The sequence below is a fragment of the Ochotona princeps genome, chromosome 1 (genome assembly GCF_030435755.1).
Source record: "Ochotona princeps isolate mOchPri1 chromosome 1, mOchPri1.hap1, whole genome shotgun sequence".
Lineage (NCBI taxonomy): Eukaryota > Metazoa > Chordata > Mammalia > Lagomorpha > Ochotonidae > Ochotona > Ochotona princeps.
This window is the reverse complement of record NC_080832.1, coordinates 59,053,067-59,070,889: the sequence shown is the minus strand read 5'-3', so window position 1 is coordinate 59,070,889 and position 17,823 is coordinate 59,053,067. Positions and strand designations below refer to the sequence as shown.

At 31.8% G+C, this 17,823-nt stretch overlaps 1 protein-coding gene across 6 annotated transcripts in view; it reads left to right on the top strand.

The window, feature by feature from the left end:
• The window catches only part of GRIK2 (glutamate ionotropic receptor kainate type subunit 2), a 610,542-nt gene that overhangs the window by 460,965 nt on the left and 131,754 nt on the right, over nt 1–17,823 (top strand). The gene's annotated exons all lie outside the window — the stretch shown is intronic.

Here is a 17,823-nt window from a genome sequence, read left to right as displayed (position 1 = left end):
TTTCTTTTCCTTTTCTTTACTTCCTATGACTTGCTCTAGAATAATGAATGTTTAGGAATCACGTCCAGTTTTTAAGATGCAATGTGTTGCCACTTTGGGCAGAGTGAATGCTGGTTGTGTCATTAAGCTATGCATACAATGGGGCTTACCGTTCTTACGCAGAATTTAATAGTGTCGTTGAAAACAGTTATTCCCAGCTGAAGATTTCTGCTAAACACAAAGCAAAATAGCATATTTTGCTAATTTGAATTAATAATTTAGTTATAAGAATAATTAAAATAGTAAAATTTCAAAGGAGAATTTCTTAAGGAATAAAAATAATTTACTACAAGTTTTCTAAATAAAAAGTTAGCATGATTGTAACATAAAATCTTTATATTTTCACAGAATAAATACCCAACTCCCAAATAGTGTATTAATGCCATTAACATGTTGATGGGTCTAGGAATTTAATGCGTAGCTGAAAAAAAGCATAGTTTTACATAATCACATTGGCATTTATGTGTTTTGCTCTTTTATATTCATTCTTGGATATGGAAATTTGTAAACATATTTGTACATATCTTACTTAAACTTTCAATAGGTGTAGCATTTCAATATGATTTAGCCTGCTCTTTTATTTATGAACAATAGGATTGCCCCTCAGGAATCCATACCCTGCTGCTGCTATAATGATGGTGAACGTTAAAAACTCTATACCCATTGTTTCTGTGTACTATCCATAAAAAATTAGCTTCGAATACAATAATTTAGAATCCAATGTACTAATTTTCATAAATAAGCAAAAACAATGTATACCTACATGTTTTGCATTTACAAGGAAAATTAATATGCAATTTGTCAATTTTTGGAATTACATGACAAACTCATCACAAACTTATTGCTAAGGAATTTGTCTTTCACAGAATGTATTTGAATAGATTCCTATTTTTTTCCTTGTAGAACCAAATCAGAAAAGTTCAGTTCATTCAGCTCAGGAAATGAAATTGATGATTGGAATATTTTAGTGTTTGGCATATTTTATACCTGTGTATTTATTTATTTTGACATATTTATAAATAATTGTGATGCATAGGTATTATTTGTATCTATTATGTTAAATTGAATATTATAGTCTTTAATGATACAATTATCATTGGTATTAGCCTGAAACCATGCATTGCAACTGCAGTCTGTTGCAGTACAGATTTTGATGCTGATAAAGCCTATTAAAATTTCATTTGAAGCTTGAGATTCTACTCAAAATGAAATTGAGTGTGAAGTTAGTTTTTATCTTCAACTGTTTCCATATTCTGTAGAAGTGAAATATCTCCTTTTTGAGCATTTCTGAACTGATTTTTTTAGTGTGAAGCACCATTGTATGAGCATTTACAAATAATTAATCATAATTTCATTTAAAACTGATGTGATCACATTTTTTATATCTATTCTGATAAATGTGTCCAATCTTTCTGTCATTACACAAGCCAAATAGTAATATAAATTCTCCCAAGAGTAGAAAAGGTTTTCCTCAATGTATTCGTGTACACCTATTTTTCTCCTTAATCAAATGAAGACATTGATTATTGAAATTCTTTCTCAGGATGAGTATAAATGATCTGTAAAGTTGGTGAGATGATTCTGAGGCAATAGTGTGGACTTAATAGAAAGGTCATTCTAAAAATAAGTTTTCTAGGAATCCCAGAAACTTAATATTTGGGTGCCTCAACTTAATGTTAGGTATTCCAAATATTCATGCACTTACAATCTCAAATTTTGTAAAATTAGAATAAAAGATAAATAATGAAGAGAAAGTAGATGTTTTCTTTCCTAGCTTAAAAGTACATTAGTATGCAGCGGAATGTGTTATCCATATGCAGTTATCTGAGTTTTCAAAATATTACTACAATTCTAACTTTGATAAAAAGTTATAATTAATATCTGCATAATTTTATCAACCTGTACAGTTATATTCTAAACACATTCATGCCATTTTATTTGAGAAGGACAGGTCATCCTGTTTCCTATTTTATAGCTCTTTTCTATTTTTCAGCGTTACTGCTACATTTTGTCATTAAATTTTAAATGGATTTGGAATAATTATAGCTAAACTTTTTTAACACTGAAAGCAAATAATCATATACATATATATTAAATACTGAAAATGCTAAAGAAAAGTTAATAGTGTGTTTATTGGTAGTTTAACACATTTCATGTTAAATGATGTCAGATTAACAATGTTAACTAATGAATATCATTAAATATTTTAAAGTTTACATAATGTAAAATACTTTGTTCAATTCCAAATATTAAAATAATTTTATTTAAAATAATTTACAAATTTAGCAGAAAACACAAGAATTCATGTAAAATAAAACTCTGAATAACCAATTTAAATCCTAAACTAAAACTTCCAAATTAACTGAAGTTGTATAATTAAAATTGAATCTCGTCTGATATTGAACTCTTGCTTGAGTGAGAGAAGCTCATTAGTGGCAAATACAAACAAAATATCAATTTCAGTAGTAGGTATTAATTGTTCCCAATTTAGACAGAAACAAGATGCTTATGGAAATATGAAATCAGTGTGGCATTTTGATTTTGCTTATATACCAAAAATTTGGTCTTTGGTCATGTAGAGATCACTGATGAATTCATTGCTGTCATTACTGATATGAAAAAGTGGCGTTTTCTTTATCTTTAAATGTACTACTTATCTCCATGACAGCAACAGGAGAAAGAAAAATTATTTTAAGAAGTTCCTACATATGTATTTTTTTTTAATTGAGAATCGCAGGAGCAAAGCTCTAAAATATCACTTCAGTAGCATAATTAACATGTATCAATTGTTGATGTTGGATAATACTGATTTTGGATTACATAGTATCTACATAGGAAAGAAAATAATACATTCCAGATTTACAATACAACTAATATTAAAATAGCTTCATTTGTATTTACTTTGCCATGTTTGTAATTTCGTTTTATCCCTTTTACTATTTCAACTATGTGTTTTATGACTACCAAAGTGCATCTCCAATTTATTTTATTTTTCCACATTAATTTAATTGCTTCATTAAGCATTCATTAAGACAAATATTTATATGGGTTTGTACCAAGCACTATTTTCATTTCATAAAATATCAAAAAACATTTTTCTGATATGTTAGTTAATCCAGTAAGTTTTTATCATATTTATGTATAATGAACTAAGAATTGCACTTCATGCTTAAACCCAAGATTAAATACAATTGGATTTTTTATTAGTGAAATTAGAAAAAAATCACAGTAAATATCCATTGTCTTTCAATAACTATGTAGAAATTTTTGATAAATATATGTGATTTTTATGGACACAAAGTATTTTATATACATTTTCCTAAAAATTGATAAATGTAATACTACATTTTTTTTACTATGGAGAACATATAACTATAAAGGAAATATAAGACATTAGGTGATTTGTTGCTTAGCCTACAATAACAGATTTAAAGCTTACTTAAAGATTCTCTTTATAGTTTCAGTTCATGACAAGTTAGAAACTAATAATGATTGTTAGAATTCATTTGTTTAAAAATAGCTTGGAAGTACATTGTTTTGCTGAGTAATTTAAAAAATTTCCCCTCACCCTTATTTTATGAGCTATATGTTTAAGAATACTTAACACACATTCTTAATATTTTTAGTTAATAATAAGAAAAATATAAGTTGTGACATTTTATCTTGATATGGTTATAAAAAATGGTTTCTTGCAAGCAATTGCATAATTATTTATAGCATAATGACACAATCAGCATGCTTGTCTGATATAACCAAGAATTCCTTTAATGATAATTAAGATGAGCGAGGGATTCTGCATTCCAGAAACAAAATGTCATTATACTATGGCTGTTGGTTCACAGAAGTGTAGCAAGATATCTTGTCCACAATGGGCTTACTCATATTTGCCCTCAATCTGCCCTTCTCATTCCTTTCCTTTTCCTTTTCCTTGAATTAGGAATTTTATTGCAGAGGTGAAAGTTAGTCATATAAAAATCCTAGTTAGGGTATCCACCTTATTTACAGATACTAAGAGAAAATTTTCACCTTGCTTCAAATATTCGTTACTAAATGACAGAGACTAATGACACAGGCATTGCTTATAAAAGAGTCTATTTAAATTTCCATACATATTTGAGAACTTTAAAATTTGGAACGTAGATATTTCTGAAAACCAGAGTTGTTCTGAAATGCTTATCTAAGTGGATCAAAGTTATTGATGTAGAAGAATGAATCGAGGACACAGTCTGAAAGACAGAATAAATGATATATACATTTTTGCTTCCAACAGGATTGATGTGATGTTAATAATGATTCAATAAGCCTTAAAGAATTTTGCATGTTTTACTCCTACGTTGTTAACTAAATATAAATTGACTCTGAGAATAAATGTAATATTATGTCTTCTTTACAGTGAGAATACTTATAGTGTAAACTTTTGTTAGGTTGCTTAACAAATGAATATGGTCAAATATAGAAGAAAAAGTATAGAAGTTAAACAATGTTTACTAACCCTGGCTATCCTAGCTAGTACAAAAAATCAGAGCGCTCATGTGTTAAATGCATAGCATTAGCATTTTCTAAGTTTTAACCTAGTACAAGTACAGGAAGATTCTTGTGTGATTTTGCGTTGATTTGTATTGATGAGTGTTTAGAATACTTACAAACTGTTGGTTGTAGTATTGCATTGGGCAGCACGGAATTGTCTTACAAGAATCTGTTGAAGGGTTTGTTAGGACTCTGACCATCAAGTCTGGCCTGGCAGATGTGCTGACTCTAACATGATTGTGGTCACAAGATGATAAGGCTGTTGCTCTGCTTAAAGTCCTTCTGCTTTTTTTTTTTTTATTTAACTTCATTAATTACATTGTATTATGTGACACAGTTACATAGATACTTGGGTTCTCCCACCCCTCCCCAAACCCTCCCACCATGGTGGATTCCTCCACCTTGTTGCATAACCACAGCTCAAGTTCAGTTGAGATTCCCCCATTGCAAGCATACACCAAACATAGAGTCCAGCATCTTATTGTCCAGTCAAGTTCAACGTCTTCTTAGGTATACCCTCTCTGGTCTGAAGACAGAGCTAGCAGAGTATTATCCCAGTCAATTGAAAGCTCCATCATACCATCAGCAAAAATTTACATCATTATGGAATTAATTGACATAGTAATGAGTAACCAATATGTTAAAAGTAAATGCGAGTTCCCAGCCACCTTCTGTGACCACCTCACCTATACTTCAATTTAGTTTATACACAACATATAACATTCAAAACATAACATGTTATACATAACATCATATCATCTTAAATTAAGGCAAACATGTGGTATTTAACCTTTTGGGATTGGCTCATTTCCCTTAGCATTATGGTTTCCAGTTTGGCCCATTTGGCCACAAAGAACTGCATTTTGTTTTTTTTAATAGCTGAGTAGTATTCCATGGAGAAGATGAACCATAGCTTTCTTATCCCATCCTCTGTTGATGGGCATTTTGGTTGCTTCCATGTTTTTGCAATTACTGATTGTGCTGCTATGAGCATAGGAGTGCATGTTGGTTTCTCATAAAACAATTGTTCTGGAAATATTCCTAGGAGTGCTATTGCTGGATCATGCGGTATGTTGAATTTGAGTTGTTTGAATATTCTCCATACTGATTTCCATAGAGGCTGTACCAGCCTGCAGCCCCACCAGCAGTGGAGTAGGGATCCCTTTTCCCCGCAACCTCGCCAACAAGTGTTGTTGGTGCTTTTATTCATGTGGGCCAGTCTTACTGGCATTAGGTGGCACCTCATTGATGTTTTAATTTGGATTTCCCTTATTGCCAGGGAACTTGAGCATTTTTTCATATGTTTATTTGCCATTTGGGTTTGTTCCTTTGTGAAGTGTTTGCCCATTTCCCGTGCCCATTTCTTGAGTGGCTTGTTTGTTTTGACATTTTGGTTGTTTTGTAGCTCTTTGTATATTCTGGAGATCAGCCCTCTATCACCTATGTCGTGTGCAAAGATCTTCTCCCATTCTGTGGGTTGCCTTTTTACTTTGTTGATTGTTTCTCTAGCTGTACAGAAGCTTCTTAGTTTGATGAGGTCCCAATTGTTTATTTTGTTCTTGATTTCTACTGCATTTGGAGTCTTTTTTAGGAAGTGAGGGCCTACCCCTAAGTGTTGCAGTGTGTTTCCAACATTTTCTTCCAAAAGTTTGAAGGTTTCTGGATGTAGGTTTAGATCTGTTATCCATTTAGATCTGATCTTACTGTATGGTGAGAGATGTGGATCTATTTTTTTGTTTCTGCAGGCTATCAACCAGTTGTCCCAACAGCATTTATTGAACAGACCTTCCCATTTGCCTGGATTGTCGTTTGTCTTTTTGTCAAAGATTATTTGGCTGTATCTGTGTGGGTTTCCTTCTGGTGTTTCTATTCTGCTCCATTGATCTTCCTCTCTATCTTTGTGCCAGTACCAAGCTGTTTTGATAACCACTGCCCTATAGTATGTCCAGAGGTCCGGAACTGTGATTCCCCCTGCTAACTTCCTGTTCTTCAGAATGGTTCTAGCTATCCGTGGTTTTTTGTGCTTCCAGATGAACTTTTGGATCATTGTTTCCAGTTCCATGAAGAATGTTTTGGGCAATTTGATTGGGATTGCGTTGAATGTATATATTGCTTTTGGCAGTATAGACATTTTAATGATATTGATTTTACCTATCCAGGAGCATGGGATGTTACTCCATCTTTTGAGGTCTTGTTCAATTTCTTTTTTAAGTAGTTTGTAGTTTTCTTCGAATAAGTCTCCTACATTTTTGGTTAGATTTATTCCCAGATATTTCATACTTTTCTCTGTTATTTTGAATGGTATCTTGCTGGTTAAGTCTTTTTCCATCTTGGGGCTGTTCGCATACACTATGGCTGTTGATTTTTGTTCATTAATTTTGTACCCTGCCACTCTACCAAACTCTCGTACAAGTTCTAGCAGTCTCTGTATTGAGTCTCTTGGCTCTTCTACATAAAGAATCATATCATCTGCATATAGTGAGAGTTTGACTTCTCAACAAAATCCTAGCCAACAGAATTCAAAAACACATCAGACAGATCGTTCATCCAGATCAAGTAGGATTCATCCCTGGAATGCAGGGATGGTTCAACATTCGCAAATCCATAAATGTGATACACTACATCCAAAAACTGAAAAACAAGAATCACATGATAGTATCAATAGATGCAGAAAAAGCTTTCGACAAAATCCAACACCACTTCCTACTAAAAACCCTAACCAAGGTAGGCATAGATGGAAAAATCCACAACATAATTAAAGCCATATATGAAAAACCCAACGCCAGCATCATACCGAATGGTGGAAAGCTGGAACCCTTCCCACTGAGATCTGGAACAAGACAGGGATGTCCACTTTCTCCACTACTATTCAACATAGTCCTAGAGGTACTCGCTGAGGCCATAAGACAAGAAAAAGAAATCAGAGGAATCCAAATGGGAAACGAAAAAGTCCTTCTGCTTTTAAGAACAGTCCATATTTCTGTTGAGGATCAGAGATAGGACTGTCTCAGCCTAATGTATATGAAAGCTGACTTTAAAAAACCACATTTAAAGAACCTGCATTAATAGTTTTGATATAGCCTCCTGATGGTGTGCAGTAGCTTTTATATTCCTATCACAATGATGGGTGACATTTAATGGATGATGAAGGGCAACAATGAATTATAATGTACTCAAAGACAGATTGCTGTTTTGGTGAGATGGTCACTGTTAGACTGCTGTCAAAAAGACTGTTGCCACATGAGAATCAAATGCCGGTTCTATTATATGCCTTTACCACCGACTTGCCAACTGATTACTCCAAAACCATTTCACTTTTAATTTTTAGAGCATGATTTAAAAATATCTATATTTTTAATGTTTTTTAATTTAAGTAAATGACGGAGAAACTCGCTATTTCTCTCCAGCTAGCAATTTTTCTGGAATTTGCTCAAATTTTGGTTTTAAGTTAGTGCTCTTATGCCAATATTGCTTTTGCTTTTATGAAAGTGACTGTTAATATTTGTCTATCATGGACTTAATTGTCAGTGTTAATTAAACTAAAGCACTGGCAAACTATGACATGAAATATTGCCATAGGAAATAAGTCTACTTCTACATTAAACATTTTTCCTCTTAATTTGTATTTGGTAACTTAAAAATAATATACTTCTATAATTTTAGTTATTCCTGTAATCCTCATGCATTGGAAGTAGATATGTATTTCTTATCCAGAGTAAGAATATTTCTTATCCAGAGGTAAGAGTAAAACATTTACCTCGCTTCTCGGGCTGATGACTAAGATCAAGCATGAAGAGTAAAACATTTGCAAAAAATTGAGTTAAGACAAGGCAGATTAAAATTTCCCTTTCTCTAATTTTCTGTAATCCAATGCTCGCTGACTTTTTCTTTCAATAACTATGATTGAGTATCTTTACAAGTTTCTGTATTTATATCCAAATGAATTTTCCCTATCCAAATTATTTTCCCTGATTGTTAAGCAAGATTTAAAAGTAAGTTCAAGATCACAAACCTGATGGCCCAGAATTTGCTTTTCAAATTCTGTAGATACATTATTTACCTCCACTGACTTGCATCAGTCACTAGGATGTAATACAAAGGCTCCTGGAAGCAGAAACGCTGTTTCTCTAGCTACTCTAATTGTGTTCTCTCAATTAACATCTAAGAGAAGGAAATTTTAAGAACTGTGGTCATAAATTGTTTCCATTTAGCTATTCCACATCTAGCTCCATGAATCACAGAAGCTGTTACAGTAATCTACAGTATATGGGGTGACATTAAGAAATTTGAGATTCAAAAAAACTTAAGTTCAATGCTTTATCAAGTTGTAACATCTGCTACCAATAATGCCACCTCTATTCTCGATGAATCTCTTGTAGAATATGCAGCTGGATTTCACAACACTCACAGAGACACACACAACTGATGGAAAACAGCTTCGTTGTAAGATTTTTTGCTTATTTTTTAGGACTAGAAGAATGAAGAATAGGGGTGTGGTGGCTTCTTTGCCATTGTCACCTATGCAGTTTTTCGTTAGACAGTTTAGGTTGGGAAGCTAACAGGATTTACTGAATAGCTTGTTTCTTTTCCCTTTTCCTCACATTTTATCATAAGAAGTTCTTTGAGGTGTTTCTTAAGATTTCAGATTAGGGGTCTCAGACTTTGTTTTGCAGCCATGAGGAAGATACGTGTTGCATAACTGTAGAGTACTGTAATTCTTTCTAAGAAGCTGCTTCTCTTATCTTGGTATATTTGTGTTAATCCTCAAAGCAAAAATACAAATTTTTCTTTGTCTTTAACAGCTACTGGAAAAATTGTAGTTTCGGGGGAAATTTCTGTGTCACAGTTAAGAAAACTTTTCTGTCTCATATTGCACTAGTTATGTCACAGTTTTTTTTGGATGGTGCTGTTTATGAATCTATTAAATATACAATGTCTAGTCAGGAGAGGCCAAATTCATTGTACGAATACATACTTTGAAAGGGAGGAGTCTGTGCAGGCAGCCAAGGAAAAAATACTGAGGAACTAAAGATATCCTTAATAGTTTTTCTTTTGTTTTTCCTTTTGGTATTATTTTTGTTCAATGAGTACTGGACTCATAAAATGGTAGTTACCTTGAGAAATGATAAATGTGACATCAACATTTGTGTCACGTTTTACTTGGATAAAACCTTCTTTTTGCCATTGATTGTTTGATTAAAGAATTCTTTCAAATGGATGTTTTCCTACCTAGGACTATACTGTGGTCATATGTTAAGAACTAAGCTTGAGAGAAAAAGAAACCTAGTCTATATGGCATGCAATTGTAACCAAGTTGTTGAGAAGCACGTTGCATAATATGTTTTATTCCATTAATTTTTCCTTTTTTATTCTTTTAATGAATGAGTTCAATTAAATCAGCCTGTCTGCCTCTCTTCACGAATGAGATAAGAGGTGGTTTTTCTTTCTTGAAAGCTAATAACTTTAAAGAGTTCTAAATTCTGGTTTACTATAAGGAGGAAGAGTATCCCCTAAACAAAAGAAAATGAATTTAGAACAAAATAGAAAACTCATTTAGAAAAAGAAGGCATATAACTTGTTTTTGTCTATACCGTGTTAAATTTATTTTCTTTATTCCAAGATTTTAGTGAAGAGTATTGGATATCTTTATTGTTATTTTTATTTTAAAAACTATATATTTATTTTTAAATGTCTTTGCTATACATTTTCAATATATTATTTTAAAGTAGTAAGTTATTCTTGATAATATAAATCAGAAACACCTAAGAAATGTGTTTTTTCCTTTAGTCTAAACATCAGAAAGCTTAAAAAATATTTCCAATCAGCTGGGCTCCATGACAGGAGTTAGCCAAATACACTGACTTTCCCTGACAAGCAGTAGCTGAATGTAGGAAAGAAAAGCACCTCAATGCTGAGCTTTCCTGGGGACTTACATGATATTTGTATTTTTTTCATAATTTGTAAATATGAGAAAAACTAATCCTAAATGGAAATACATAGACATTAATTTGGCTAGAAATTTATTACTCCATTTCTTCCTATGAAGTAAAATGATGCATTCTATCCAAATAATTAATGAGTGGGAGATATAGTTTCATCAGTCAGTGCAACCATTCATTACAGCATGTCACAACACCTCAATTACTCTAATTTTTTACATCCCATTACATAATTATTTCATTGAAGTTCAACTATTTCCATATCAATCCTGTTGGGTAGATCTATAAATATTTGTAGTTTTTTTTAAATGACATTATTCTTAGTAATGGAAATTTGAATATGTCTGAATACGAAGTGTTTGATAACATTTTGTGTGTAAAGGGAATTAGAAAAAAATAATAAGGGATTTTACATAGATTTTTAAATACTTTTACTTCTGAATATTTCTAGTCAACCTTACATTACCAGGGATACTTTGAAAATAGAAATTTATCTTTGTTAGAAATTTATTTCTTACCTATTTTTGAAATTTTATCTGGAAACCTGAAATTAAGTTGTGGCAAAAAATTAAAATCACTAAATACATTTGTATTTTAAAATATAGGATAACAGCTATTTTACTTAATGTGCATTGGATTGAAATAAATTACTAGTTATAATAACCATGTAATTTTTATAGGTTATCTTCATTTTTCTGGCCTGTATACAGCATAGCTTCTTGACAATATTTATGAGACATTTTAAAGTTTAAATTAATATAAAATATTTCATTTTCACTTAAGCTCCAATTTCTGACTATACTTTAATTGATAATAGGTGATGAATAAATTGACATAATTTACTATACAATTGATGAATTTAATATTTGAAGCAAAGGTGAAATAGTAGGTTTTTAATGTTACTGGCATGATAAACATTATAAACAGAATAGGGCTACAACTGTCATCTAAGTTGGTTCAGAATATGCACCTGAATATTATTTTAACGTAATAAAATTAGGTAAGTTTTTCCCTACTTCCCTTCTTATTTTTGGTACTGAATTTGGTGAGGGTGGGGAGGGTTGAGGGAAGACATGTTTAAGAATAATTTAGTAAATTCACTATATTGAAGATGTGTGTTGAAAATGAGTGTCACCATAATGATTTTATAAGAAAGAAAAAAAAACATAGTGAAAATTTTGTTTGTAGGTAGATATATGTAAATGAGATTTACACTGAGGAAAATATATATTTCAAAATGTTCATTTTACTACTTCAAATTCTGAATAGGACCTCAATTTTTTTTAAATTAAAAAATGGCAACATTTTAGAACTGTTTGTCTACAATTTATTTTGAAATTTTTTATTTTCAGTATTCTGTTAGAAAGCAAATTAGATGAATGGTTTCGAAGTGTATTTCTGTTTTTTGGGTACCAAAATGTATATTTAATGCGTACAGACATATTTTACTACTTTATTGATATCTGTAGTGCAACAGAGTATCTCTATTTTAACAAGTATTTCCAATTTCCAATATTTTAGTCGAAAAAAACAAAGCTTACAAGGCAATAGACTTTGTGAAAGTTCTCATATCAATATATTTTTAGGTAAAAAAATTAGTTAAATATGTTCCTCATATGTCTGTATTAGCTAAAACCATCACCTATTATTTAAATTAAATTCCAGAATACAGAATGCTGCTTGCCAATGCTGACTTCAGCATCTTGTTGATAATAACTTATGTTTATTGAATGTCTGATTTTTACTCTCACAAAGCATTGTTTTTTACACTTTTCAGTATAACTACATGATCATCTCACTGATCTGAGAACAGTTTGGTTTCAGCCTTTTAATTCTGAAATGAATGCTTTTACAAATCCTTAGCAAGTATACTGCCAGAAATACATGTCATAATCCATAACTCTAAATGAGAATTATTTTAAATGTAAATTACATTCATATTAATTTTACAATGCCCATTTTGAAGTGTTTGGTATCTCACTAGCAAATATCTTTGTTATCAAAAAATAACTTCACTAACCAAATTCATGTTTTCTTATGAACTCTGATGTTCCTTACTATTCTCAATTTAAAGCCACTCTTAAGTTGGGCAATTATATATTTTAGAAAAAATGCTATAGATATCCTATAATGAGATTACCAAAAGCTAATGTATAATTTAAAAAGTACAATCTAGTTTTCAGTGTAGAATTATATTTTCTTTATTTGCTTTAACATCAGTAACATTATATGAATTTTATAACAATATTATTATTTCCTCCAGAAATCTTAAAATGGTACACTATGATATTACATACTTTAAATTTAAAACAGAGATTCCCAACTTTATTAAGTTAGTGATATAAGTAAGTTTCAGCATGTCACTATGACATTATTTTAAAACTATTTCTTCCATCTAGGACAAGTCACTAGGATATGTTATTAGCTTAGTAATGAAATTAATTACCTACTTCTAATGTGCATTTAATCAGGTGTCGTTACTAAGTCCTTAGAATGTGCTTATTATTTTATTGTTTCCAAGTAGTCATTTGTGGTTAAGATCATGGTTTACTATTAGTAGTGCATCCTAAATCAGTGGAAGTTATCGCTACTTTCATTTTATTAAGCCATTTATTCTACTTAATCAAAGATTTGAAGTATTGTTTTGGTGTATAAGATCATTTAAATCATTTGTTTTCATCATATGTGTCCCATGTGGGTTAAATCATCTGTAACAAGATTTGATTAGCCCGTGTACATCATAGAATGCTTAATTTTCATTTTAATATACATTGAATCGTAACAATCACATCTTTTTAAAGGTGACACTTAATAATTCCTGTATATTTTAATAATGTAATGTTTTATTATAACTAAGCCTTTTAATTTTTCCTCTCTAAAAGTAAACATGCTGACTATGTAAAATTTTGATTTGATTAGAGACCTTGATGATTTCAATTCTCTTTTAATATATCTGGTTGTAGTAATTGTAAGACTTTAATTGTGTTTTAGAATATATGGTATTGCAGCTAAGATATGTCTTGAAATGCCTGAAGCCCGTTAGTATGCCATTTTAATGAATGCCTTAGTTTCAGTGCTAGCCCCTCCCAATTCTAGCTTCTGGCTAATATTCCCTGGAAGAGCCAGTAGCAGCTTGGTTAGATAGATGGGAGAGCCATCTACAATCCTAAGCTTCGTTGGTCCAACTGTTTGACATCCAGGAAGTAAGTCAGCAGGCAGGAGATTCACTATTCCTCTGTTTCTGCCTTTCAAATCAATAAAATAGAAAATAAAATCAGTGTTAAATATAGGCATAAGGAATCTATTATTATTTATTTGTGAAACTGGTTAGAAAGTCAATTTCAATATTAAATTATCAGTGACAAAGAATTTTAAGAAAACATACTTATTCATGAATCAAACTGGGTAAAGCACCCTGTGATTTAGCTGTTAGTGAGGAAAAATCTACTAGCCAACAATACATTTTTTGTTTCATACTTGCACACTGTGATTTTGGAGATGAGCATATGATTAAAGGTCCATTAGCATTATTATTTCTGTGTTAAAAAAGAAATGTTACAAAACAACTAACATTTTATTTTGTATTATAAATGATAGCATCTGTAAATCAACATAGATGACTAATATAGATTTTAATTTGAGCCACAGATTTTGCATTACATATCCTTCTGAGATTTTAATCTTTTCCTTATGTTAAAGTTTGTCTTGTTTATTTGTCTTGCTGTAACAAATCTTGAATAAACAGGGCTTGAAGTAGGTGATTATATTTTAAAAATAATTTACATATCATCAACATCAATAGTGATTATTAATATTCTAATAGAATATTTTTACCATTATTATGAAAAAAATTCCTCAAAGATTAGTAGTAAATTTAGGACACATGTGAATCTAAAATGTATAAATTATTACTGTAATGATATTAAAATGGTGTGTTTAGTAACAACCATCAATTTTTATCCACATGCTTCTAATTTTCTGATCTTATGCAAGTTAGACAGGAATTAATTTTGAATGGATCATCTTAATATTAGTACAATTATCAAGCAGTTATTTATTCTGTAAAATAAGACATTCACTTACTAAAATATTTTATTTGTAACCTTCTGGCTCCTCTTATACCCTCAATGGAAAGTGTTACATTGTAGGTTTTTGCTTAGCTCAAATAAGATGTTGCCGGATGAAGCTTCATAAATTATAGCTACTATTTCTCAAATTTAGAACAAGCAAATTGGAGAAGGCATATCATGTATCTAGTTTGTAATCATAAAATATAAAGATATTCAAAATATTGAGCCTTTTATCACTTATACATACATAGAAATCATGTACATTCAAATTATGTCATAAATATTACTAACCTATATTTTTATTTCATTTGGTTTTGTCATCTGAGAACCCTGCAGCTGAAACTGTTAATCATCTCTCTATTCATTGATCAGATTTATCTAACCACCCATTCATTAATTTATCAATGGCTATTTGCATATAAAGCAAAGTGTAAAAGTATGTTTCCATATTTCCTTATCTAATTCATAATTTTAATATATATTTATTTGAGAGAACCTTTAAGTGGTTGTACCCTAGAAATAAAACAACTTTCATGAAAATTTTTGTAAAAATTTATTTATTTTTATTGCAAAGTCAGATATAGAGAGAAGGAGAGAAAAAGAGAAACATATTCCATCCGATGATTCACTCCCCAAATGACTGCAATGGCCAATGCTGCACCAATCCAAAGCCAGGAGCCAGGAGCTCTTCCGGGTCTCCCACACAGGTGCAGGGTCCAAGGCTTTGGGCTGTCCTCCATTGCTTTCCCAGGCCACAAGCAGGGAGCTGGATGGGAAGTGGGACCACCAGGATTAGACCTGGTGCCCAAATCGGATTCTGGCTTGTTCAAGACTAGGACTTTAGCCTCTAGGCCACCGGGCCGAACCCTATCAAATTTTAAATGCAAAATGATGAAAACATTACATGCCAAAGTATTGTCATTTGCAGGTGAATATTCTAAAAGTTATTTTTTTGCTGTAAATTGTAAAAACTAAAGAAATAGTTTGATTTCTTTAATTTGAATTTTGACAGATATTCATAGATTTAATTGCTGAATTGAAATATATTTCAAAAACAATTTGTTGCTAGAGGTGCAGTTTTTATTTTCATTTGTAGCCTCGGTAATTTAAAGAGCTTTCATGTAAATCTTTAATTTATTTGACTTTTAGTGCAATAGCACAATATTGTATATGAACATGTGTCTTTTGTTTGGAATAGGATTATAAACTTGAGCCCTAAACCATTTAATCCAAAAGTTTTGAAATCTTGTACTAAGAATACTAGGGGAACGGAAACTTAACGTGCATCGCATTTAAATAGAAAAGTTTTACATTGGAAAAAGATAAATGCATGTGGAAAAGCAACATATACAAACAAATGTGTCTACTGGGAAATATTTACCTAAAAGGCATAAAATCAAGAGTGAGCATTGGGATTTGTCGGGTTAACCTGCTGCTGAAGAACCTGCATCAGCAGCTACTAGGTGCTGGCTCCAGTCCTGCTGGTCACTCTGTTACCCAGTTAGCTTCTTGGTATTTGTCTTGGGAAGTCAGTAGATGATTTCCCAAGTACTTGGTTCCCTAACACCCGTGTGGGACAGTTGGTTTGACTGTGACCTAGTCTAACCCCTGCTGCTGTGGGCATTTGGCTCTCTTTTCTCTGTACATCTCTGTCATTCTGTCTTGTAAACAATTAAATCCTTTAAAAAGCATAAACATCCAACAACATTTTGGAAAGCTCACAACAACTACAAAGTAGATTATTTATAGAGGGTGTCCTGTTACTAAGATCCTTGTCTATAATGCATGTAGACTACAAGCCAGACTACAAGAAAGAGCGATTTCCTGTGTAGTCTGTGGCTCTGATAAATCTCCTCTTTGAGACTTTGTCTAATCAGCAGTTCACACTATAATGCTGAAGCACAGCAAACAAGAACAAATTATTTTTTATTGTTTTTTTTTCCTTTTTTTAAGCTATTTTAAAAGCTGAACACTTCTTGAGTAGATACTGTAGAGCAGTGGATTTTGTTTGCTTGGAATGTCTGCATTCCATATTAAAGTGCTGGTATGAGTTCTGGTTACTGTGCGACTCTGCTTCTGATGCAGATTTCAGCTAATCATCCTGATGACAGTAGATGATGCTAACGAGTTTGACACCTACCAATAACATGTGATGGAATTCCAGGCTCCTGACTTTTACCCAGCCAGATGTGGCTGTTGCAGGCATGTGGGCAATAAATTGAAGTTCTTTCTCTCTTCTTCTCTCTCTGTTTCTCTCTGTGTGTCTTTTAATATATATATAGCTTCTGTGTACATAGAAATTCTTATTTTTCAATTACGCAGTGTTGTAGATATAAAGCTTTCCTGCTTTCCCTCCTTTTACTCCACCCCGTTCTTTCTTCTCCATTGTCCTGCTGTATCTTGCAATAACAGTCCTCAGCTTTAGTTACGTCTCCAGCTTTCTGTTCTTTACATGTGTCATGACATTGTAGGTGTAAACAATGGTAGAGAACCTATTATCTTGTTGTCAAGATGTATTTTAAAAATTTTATTGAAGTCTATGGTGTGACAAAGCTAGAATAAAAAAGCACAAAGTAACATTCCTCTTGGATGGAAAAAAACCCGGTAACCTGAGATATTACTACAGCTTCCAGTTTTTATTTTAACCAGATACCAGGAGCAGGAATCAGCCGTCTGCACCCAGGCATTCTGGTGTGTGATATTCGCTTTTTAATAGGCACTTAACTAGTGAACCAGATGTCTGTTTTTAAGCGTTTCAATTTTCAAGATATAAATGTAGTATAAATTTAGAGTTCCATCAACTATATATTAAGTATACCACACTTTTTATGCTTAATACTTCATTTATTCTTTACACAATTATGTGTACTCTAAGTTAATGTTCACTTTTCATTGTTCACGTTATCATTTGAATTTTATATTCTTCTTCTTTCCCCTTCTTCACCTTTTGTTTGCTATGGAATGCTGATTTCTGAATTTCTCCTTTCTCTTCTTCCTAGCTTTCAGTCACTAGTGCAAGGTTTCACCCATTTTTCTCTGTCCTTCATTGTTATGTCCACAGTGCTGTTTGGGACAGATCTAGTTTAGAATCATCTGGTAACTTCATTGATTGCATTGAAATAAAGTTAGTTTAAAAAAGAAATGTTCCTAGTCTCTTTTAGGTAAGCTTCTATTTATATCAAAATATGTAATTATTACATCTGTTCTTTATGATCCTCGTGTAGTTTGGAGGATATGTGAGTTCCCTA